Source organism: Arachis ipaensis, chromosome B7 (assembly GCF_059453495.1).
Source record: "Arachis ipaensis isolate K30076 ecotype BB chromosome B7, ASM5945349v1, whole genome shotgun sequence".
Lineage (NCBI taxonomy): Eukaryota > Viridiplantae > Streptophyta > Magnoliopsida > Fabales > Fabaceae > Arachis > Arachis ipaensis.
Window position 1 is genome coordinate 45,959,337 of NC_142442.1, and position 8,474 is coordinate 45,967,810.

The following is an 8,474-nucleotide window of genomic DNA, read 5'->3' on the forward strand; positions in this document are numbered from 1 at the left end:
CAAGGAGAATACTAAAAACAGAATTAAAAATTCTAAACTACCACGGAAGCATGTTCTATTTCATACATGATTTTCCTTATTTAAAACTTGAAAAAGATGGGACAATGAGGAAACTCCACCACCTTTTACTCATGGGGTTTCTCTTGCTCTCCTTTTTGTTTGTCCTCTTTGTGTTTTTCTTGAGTGCTTGCACTCCCACTTCCTTTGCTTTTTCCAATCAACTTCTTCCAGAAGCCAGCGTCTTCCATCTTCTTCTTCAATGTTTCCTTCTGCTGTTTCACCTTCCTTTCCTCTTGTTCTGTTAGCTCTTTTTGGACTTCATCATACCTGGGGATTGCAGAGTTCAGATTATGCATATGACTAGACATATAGTTCAACTTGGCTTGAGTGTTTGTGTAGAACTCCTCCCTATGTAGTTGCCGTCCTTCATTCAGTACGCTAAACTCATTGAATGCCTTCGCCTGAGCTAGCTGTCGTTGATTGAGTTCTTGAAGGCGCTTGTCTTGTCGCTCTTGTCTTTCAATCACTTGATTTATGGCTTGAGTAAGCTGGGAATAGTGTTCTATTTGCTGTTTTTGCCATTCTCCTTGTTGATTCATCCAATTAGAAAGGAGCTCTTCTTGACAATCCATCCTTTGAGCTTGAATGTGCAGTTGTTGTTCTTGTCCCTCCATATAACTCCTTGCTAGCTCCTCAATGGCTCCGTGAAGGTGATTCAGGTTTATGTTGGTTGGGTCATAATATTCTCTTTGTTGGTGTTCTTCCTGATGAGACTCTTCTTGGTGAGGTCCTTCTTTTGGCTTTCGCTTCCCTATTTGAGGTCTTCTTTGTTGTTGAGCAGGTGTCGTATAAGTCAGACGCTGGAGCATAATTAGCCTCCTAGGGTTCACCCAATCTGGATTGCTATCCTTGAAGACTACCTTGGCCTTCGTACACAGTCTGAGGATGGTGCTGGGGTACCAAAGTCTGGCACCCGAATCAATCTTCTCAGCTGACTCTTGAATCCCCTCAGCTATAAGTTCATGCACATTGATTTCTCCACCCTGTACTAAGCAATGTACCATGGTAGCTCGAGTAACGTTGACCTCAAAATTGTTTGCGGCTGGGAGGATAGACCTCCTCACAAGTTCAAACCATCCCTTGGCTTCCGGGCTGAGGTCTCCTCTCTTGATGAACCGAAGTCTCCTATCCGTATAACTTTCCCAGTCAGCTCCTATAACACATAACTAGAATCACTTATATAGGGAAGAGGTGAGTGAATGAAAGGTGTGGATTGATGGAGTGGTTGTTTGATGGACGGTTGGGGTTTAGCATGGAAAGAGGACAAGGATCATCAACTTTATGAAGGAGTTGGTTCGGTCTCCAAGGGTATCCTTTTTCCAATGTTGCATGGCCACATTTTCCAATGTATTCCCTTTTAAGACAAGTGTGTACTCTCCCTTCATGAAGTGGCCGAAACTTCTCCTTTCAATTGTCCCATCAATTTTCCTACAAAATAACAAAAATGTGATTATTAAATATGTGGATAGTGGCGGCAAAGATAAACAATTTTGCTTACTCATGAGAACAAACCAACTGACTAACTGAATGTCCATGTATGCAACATTGGTGACACCATGGGTGACACCAAACTTAGTTTGTGGCCATGTGATGAAAAAATTTTGTTCAAGGCTCTAAGAGTAACATGATATGAATTGCATTCATGCTTTCTTAGTATGCCTTGAACACCAAACTTATTCCTCACTATATGCTGCATAAAAGGATTCCTTCAAGTGTATGTCAAGGTTGGTTTTGAATTCATGAATTTTGCATTATTAACTAGTCTAAAAGCATATAAAGCATGGGTTGCCTCCCATGAAGCGCTTCTTTAGCGTCACTAGCTTGGCGTTTTTCCTTTGTCAGGGTGGTTGGTAGTGCTTCAAGTCCTCCCCCTGTGCAGTAAATTTATCTCCATTGGCTTCATCAAGGATCTCCACATGTTCTAAGGAGAGAACTCTGTTGATGGTAAAAACTTTAGGTAGCTGAGATGGGATGGTGGGGAGATCGGGGGGAATAGCTAGGAAGTAAGCTGAGATTACTTTATCCCCTGGAGAGAAGTCCTCTGTAGGGATCTTCTTGTTCCTCCACCTCCTTGGTACCTTCTTCTTTGTTCCTTTTGATGTTGCCTTGCTCTTTGTGACCTCCTCTTCCAAGGAGATTTTGTTGCTAGTCTCATATAACTCTGGTAGTTTAGGTTCCTCCTGATTTTTCTTGAGCTGTGACAGCTGCTGATTGCCTTGTTCATCAACCAAGGGGATTCCCAGATGTGCTGGTTGTGCTTCAGTGCTTATTTCTTCCTTCAGTATCTTACTGTGATCTTTCCTTGGTTCTTTGTTCTCTTGATCTGTTTCTTGTGAGGGCTTGAAAACATTGAAAGTGAGTTGTTCATCATGGATCCTCAAAATTAGCTCCCCTCGCTCCACATCTATAAGTGCTCTGGCTGTAGCTAGGAATGGTCTTCCCAATATGATTGGGTGGAGGTGACTCTCTTCCATGTCCAATATGACAAAGTCTGTGGGCAGGAAGTATTTTCCAACCTTCATCAGCACATTTTCAACCACTCCTACTGCTTGTTTTTGAGTTTTGTCAGCCAGCCTGATAACTACATCTGTAGGTATTATCTCATTTATCTGTAGCTTCTTCATAAGGGATAAAGGCATTAAGTTGATGCTTGCTCCCAGATCGCAAAGTCCTTTATCAAACATTGTTTCTCCTATGGCACAGGGGATGTGAAAACTCCCGGGGTCCTTCCTCTTTGTCGGCAACTCTGGTTGAATGAGAGCACTGCACTCCTTATTCATCACTATTGTTTGTCCTCCTTTGAGTGAGCTTTTCCTGGTCAGCAGCTCCTTCATATACTTAATGTATGAGGGCATTTGTTGGAGGGCCTTGATGAATGGTATGTTTACATGGAGAGATGCAAATATGTCAAGAAACCTTGAGTATATTCTCTTCTCTACACCACCATTGAGTAATTGGGGAAAAGGTGCATAGAGTTTTATCAGCTCCTTTCTGTGAAATTTTGGGTGCTTGGTGCTCCTCTTCCTATTTCTCTGCTGATGTATCTCCAGGTTGTTCTAATGGTTTGTTCGGTTCATCCTTGGTCTTCTTATCACTTATAGTGACCATCTTGCAATCTTCCCATCTTACTTTCTTTGCTTCACCTCTCGGGTTTTTCTCTGTGTCACTTGGGAAGCTGTCTGTAGGTTTGGGAATCTGCTCGGAGAGGTATCCCACTTGAAATTCCAGCCTCTTGATGGTGTCTCCCTGATTCTTGATATTGACTCGCACATCCTCCTTGAACACCTTATTATCTTAAATCTCCTTGCATATGCCTTCAAGTAGAGTCTCAATTCTGGAGAGTCTATCTTCAGATGATGGTGAGTTGAGAGTGGAGGGGTGAGTTGGGTTATTTTGGTTTTGGTATGGATGTGGAGAGGTGTTGTTAGGGTGATATTGATATTATCTCTGTGTAGAATATTGGTGAGCTGCATGGTTGTTGGGGTTGTGACGTCTCTGATCTTGGCCTTGATCTTGTTGATTTTCCCATCCAAAGTTTGGGTGATTCCTCCAACCAGGGTTGTAGGTCTTGGAGTATAGATCATGGGTCTGCCTGGGTGAGTTTCCAATGTAGTTGGCTTGTTCATGCTCACCTTCTGCCTCTGTATGCACCCCCTCTTGGGTTGTTGATGAGGTGGTAATTGCTGCTACTTGGTTCCTCTCCATCTTCTTGGTGAGGTCAGCCAGCTGCTTGGTAATAAGCTTGTTTTGGGCCAGCAGTGCATCCACATTGTTTAGCTCCATCACTCCTCTAGTGTTGCCTCTTTCAGAAGCATAGAAATAGTCATTCTCTGCTACAGTCTCAATGACATCTAAGGCTTCTTCAACGGTCTTCTTCTTGTTCAAAGATCCCCCGGATGAGTGGTCTACTGCCTTCTTTGATTCATATGAAAGACCTTCATAGAAAATGTGCAACTACATCCATTCATTGAACATATCTGGCGGGCATCTTCTTGTCAGGTCCTTAAACCTCTCCCATGCTTCATAGAGAGTCTCACCATCTTGTTGCCTGAAAGTTTGAACCTCAGCTCTCAACCTGTTGATTCTTTGAGGAGGATAGAATCTTGCCAAGAATTTGTTCACCACATTTTCCCAGGTTGTTAAGCTCTCCTTCGGGAAGGACTCTAACCATTTGGATGCCTTGTCCTTGAGTGAGAAGGGAAATAAAAGTAGTCTATAGGTGTCAGGATAAACACCGTTAGACTTCACAGTATCACATATCCTCAGGAAGGTGGTTAAATGTTGGTTGGGGTCTTCTTGGACACCTCCTCTGAACGAACAGTTGTTCTGAACAAGGGTGATGAGCTGTGGCTTTAGTTCAAAGTTGTTGGCATGTATCGTTGGCTTTTGAATGCTACTCCCACAATTTCCTGGGTTTGGGTTGATATAAGAGCCTAAAAATCTTCTCTCCTGCCCAGCATGATTTGCTAGACCTTCTCTGCCATGGTTGTGAGCCTCTTCTTCATGATGGTTCTCCATATTTTCATCCATGTTTGGTTCAAAATACTCCTCCTCTTCCTCAGCACCAACTACTCTCTTTCCTCTTGCTTCCCTCCTTAATCTAAGGAAGGTCCTCTCAGGTTCAGAATCAAAGGAAGTTGAAGCTCCGCTTCTTCTCCCAGTCATACAACCAACAAGGCACAAGCAAGGAAATAGATGCAGAAAGTATTTCTATTAGAATTGCTGTTAGTGTGAGTGATGCAATATATCAAACAGTTAGTGGGTTAGTGGACTGAATTGTAAACAACTAAGAAAAAAGGGTAGGGGAAAGGGAAGAAAATAACTGAACAGAAAGTAAATTACTCAAATGAACTTAAATCAAACAAAAGAAAAATGCTCAATCTAGTTATCCTCCAATTTAATCATTGTTGATACAAAATCAATCCCCGGCAACGGCGCCATAAACTTGATGCACGGAAACTTGTCTCTCAACAATTTTCCTTCGGCAAGTATACCGAATTGTCGTCAAGTAAAAACTCACAATAGAGTGAGGTCGAATCCCACAGGGATTGATTGGTCAAGCAACTTTAATTAGAGGAATGTTCTAGTTGAACTAAGCAGAATTGGATTTGTGATTTACAGAAAATTAAATGGCGGGAAAGTAAATAGCAGAAACATAAATGCTGGAAATAAAGAACTGAATGTAAATAGCGGAAAGTAAATTGTAGAATCTTAAATGGGGAAGGGGAGTTTAGCATGAAAGTAAATAGCAGAAAGTAAAGAGAATAGGTAAGATCAGAAATGGGGAATTCATTAGGCTTAGGAGATGTTGCATTCTCTGGATCAAGTTCATTTTCATCTCTTCCTCAATCAATGTATTCATTGATCTCCTTGGCAATCTTAAGTGATCGAATTCCAATTTTTTGGTAATTCAATCTCTCAAATCTTGATCAATAGCCAATTCCTTGGTCAATTGCTCATGAGAAGAGATGAAGTATGGTCACTGATTATACCACATGTATTTCCAAATCAAAGTGTTGGTAGGATTATATGTCACTGTATCCATCCAAACCCCAATTTAGTCCAACATGAGAAAGCATTTCTAACATGATCTCTTCATTCCTCTTCCAAAGTTCCGATAAGATCCAAGTATGAATAGCTTCTTTTCCAAGATAACTACCCAATTGAATGAAGATTGAAAGCTTTCTAGTAAAATCAAGAGAAAAGATAGAAGAAGAATAATGAAAACTAATATTGATCCATCAAATTACAACAGATCTCCCTAACCCAATGAAAGGGGTTTAGTTGTTCATAGCTCTGGGAATGAAAAGCATAGATGGAGAGTACATTCTGAGAATTAAACTAAAAGCTGCAGAGAAAGTAAAATACAGAGAGTAGTTCTCCAATTTCCAACCCCTTTTCTAATTCAAAACTACCCCTATATATACTACTCTTCTGGTCTTCTAGTTGGTTCTTCAAATCTTGGATATGGGCCTTGGATCTTGAGTTTGAAGCAGTTATCTTCTTCAGTGGGCTTAGCTTTACTTGCAGAGAGAAAGAGAGAAAGTATGAAGTGGGCAAGGACTTTTAGCTTAGGACGTTAGTGGCGTTAACGTTAAGTGAAAGTGTGGGTTCGAGAACGTTAGTGGCAGATGCCTTTTTCACTAACGTTCCTAACCCAAGGATGATCCATGTTAACTTTAACGTTAGTGGCACCAACGTGACCACTAACGTTGCCTCTTGGTCCTTCGCACACGTTATTGGGACTTACCTTTTCCAATAACGTTGAGAATCCTCCCTTTCCCTTACGTTAGAGTTCACGTTAGTGTGGCTAACGTGACCTTTAACGTACGCTTGCCAAATCTTCGAAAATGTTAGTGACACTTACCTTTGTCACTAACGTTTCAAAACGCCCCTACTTCCCACGTTAGAGTTCACATTAACTAGGTTAACGTGGCTTCTAACGTGGTGGTGATAGCCATATCCAACGTTAGTGACAAAGGTGAGTGTCACTTATGTTGGCTCATCATTCTTCAATCCACGTTAGCTTCCACGTTAACTAAGTTAACGTGGGAGTTAACGTTACTCATAGTGGCTCATTCCAACGTTAGTGACAAAGGTGAGTGTCACTAACGTTGGCGATTCTTGCTCCCTCCACGTTAACTAAGTTAACGTGGGAACTAACATGGCTCAAAGTGGCTTAGTCCAATGTTAGTGACAAAGGTGAGTGTCACTAACGTTGGCCATTCTTTTGCTTCCCCACGTTAGAATCCACGTTAACTGAGTTAACGTGGCTCTTAACGTGGCCAATATGAGCTTGGTCCAACGTTAGTGACAAAGGTGAGTGTCACTAACGTTGGCTTCATTTTCTTCTTTCACGTTAGAGTTCACGTTAACTTAGTTAACGTGACTCTTAACGTGTGCTATGATGGCTTCGAGGACGTTATTGGCGATTACTTTTCTCATTAACGTTGCAAGCTAGCTCCCATTCCACGTTAGTGGTTACGTTAGTTAGACTATCGTGGCTGCTAACGTGGTTCTTCCTTACTTCCTTTGTCCTGAAATCAAGCAATAGAGTGCATCAAAGTTCTAATCCAAATCATGAGACATGCATCATCCAATTTGTCATTCAATTCTTGCATAATTCTCATGAAATCATGTAAAGTGCACAATGTTTGCTTGAATCAAGATGTAAGTGAAATTCTACCCAAAACTTGCTTATTTCCTAAGAAAAAGCATGAAACTACCCTAAAACAGTAAAGAAAAGGTCAGTGAAACTGGCCAAAATGCCCTGGCATCACTCATGAAGTTAAACCAACTCGCATATGTCTCCAACTTGCTGATGGTTCTATTAAGCTTCCATCAGGCGTGGTTGAAGACATTATTGTTAGGGTTGGACCTTTACTTTTCCCACAGATTTTGTGGTGTTGGAGATGGATGAGCACAAAAGTGCAGCCCTCATTCTAGGAAGACCCTTCCTAGCAACAAGACGGACTCTCATTGACGTTCAAAAAGGAGAAGTAACCCTGAGAGTCAATGAGGATGAGTTCGTGCTAAAGGCTGTCAAAGTCATGCAGCATCCAGACACCCCAGAAGAGTGTATAAGCATTGATATCATCGACTCCCTGGTGGAAGAAGTGAACATGGTTGAAAGACTCGAAGAAGAGCTGGATGGCTGATGATTGGACTTTGGTGTGGTCTAGAATTCACAAATGAATCCTCGTTGCAAGTATAGTTTCTAAACCAACACTAATCCTTTCATACAAAAATTTTTTTTGTCACACCTAACAAACCTCAAAATCTATAAACTGAAGTATTGAACCTCGGGTCGTTCTCCCTAGGAATTGCAACAAAGTGTCTTGTTATTAGTTATGAGGTATGTTTTGGGGTTTTTGGGATAATAGGCAAGAAATGTAAATGGCAATGAAAATAAACTAATAGCTAAGAAGGTCTTGGCAAGGTTTGGTGGTCAAGGATCTCTATCCTAATCACTAACCACAACATGAGAATTGGCAAGGATCAATCCCATTAAGTCAACCCCTAACTAATAGTAAAGGAAAGTCAAGTGAGTTATATCAATCCAAGTCCATAAGTCCTAGTTCTCCACCAAATCGATTACTGAGATCTAGCGTTAATGGCTCCCAACCGTCAATCACTTGGACATTAGTGACTCAAGAGTTCCTAAGTTACCTTCCCAAGCCAAGAGCATAAATTCTACTCTAAAATCCAACCAAGCATTTTATCAAACACTTGGAAGGCATAAAAGGAAAGCATAGTAAGATTGCAAGGAATGTAAATCTATACTACTCAATTGCAAGGAATTAAACAACAACAAAGCAATTCAACAATAAAGGAACATGAATCATAAATTGCATTAAAGAAAAAATAGAAGAAGAAAGAGTGCATCAACAACAAAGTAGGCAATTACAAGAATG

General features: G+C 41.1%; 1 non-coding gene across 1 annotated transcript; it reads left to right on the forward strand.

Annotated features, from left to right (window-relative positions):
* Nucleotides 1-4,030: 4,030 nt before the first annotated feature.
* On the forward strand, nucleotides 4,031-4,137 carry LOC148551016 (small nucleolar RNA R71). The gene has a single exon (XR_015893331.1). It is a non-coding gene; the product is annotated as a small nucleolar RNA R71 (small nucleolar RNA).
* The last annotated feature ends 4,337 nt before the right edge of the window (nucleotides 4,138-8,474 follow it).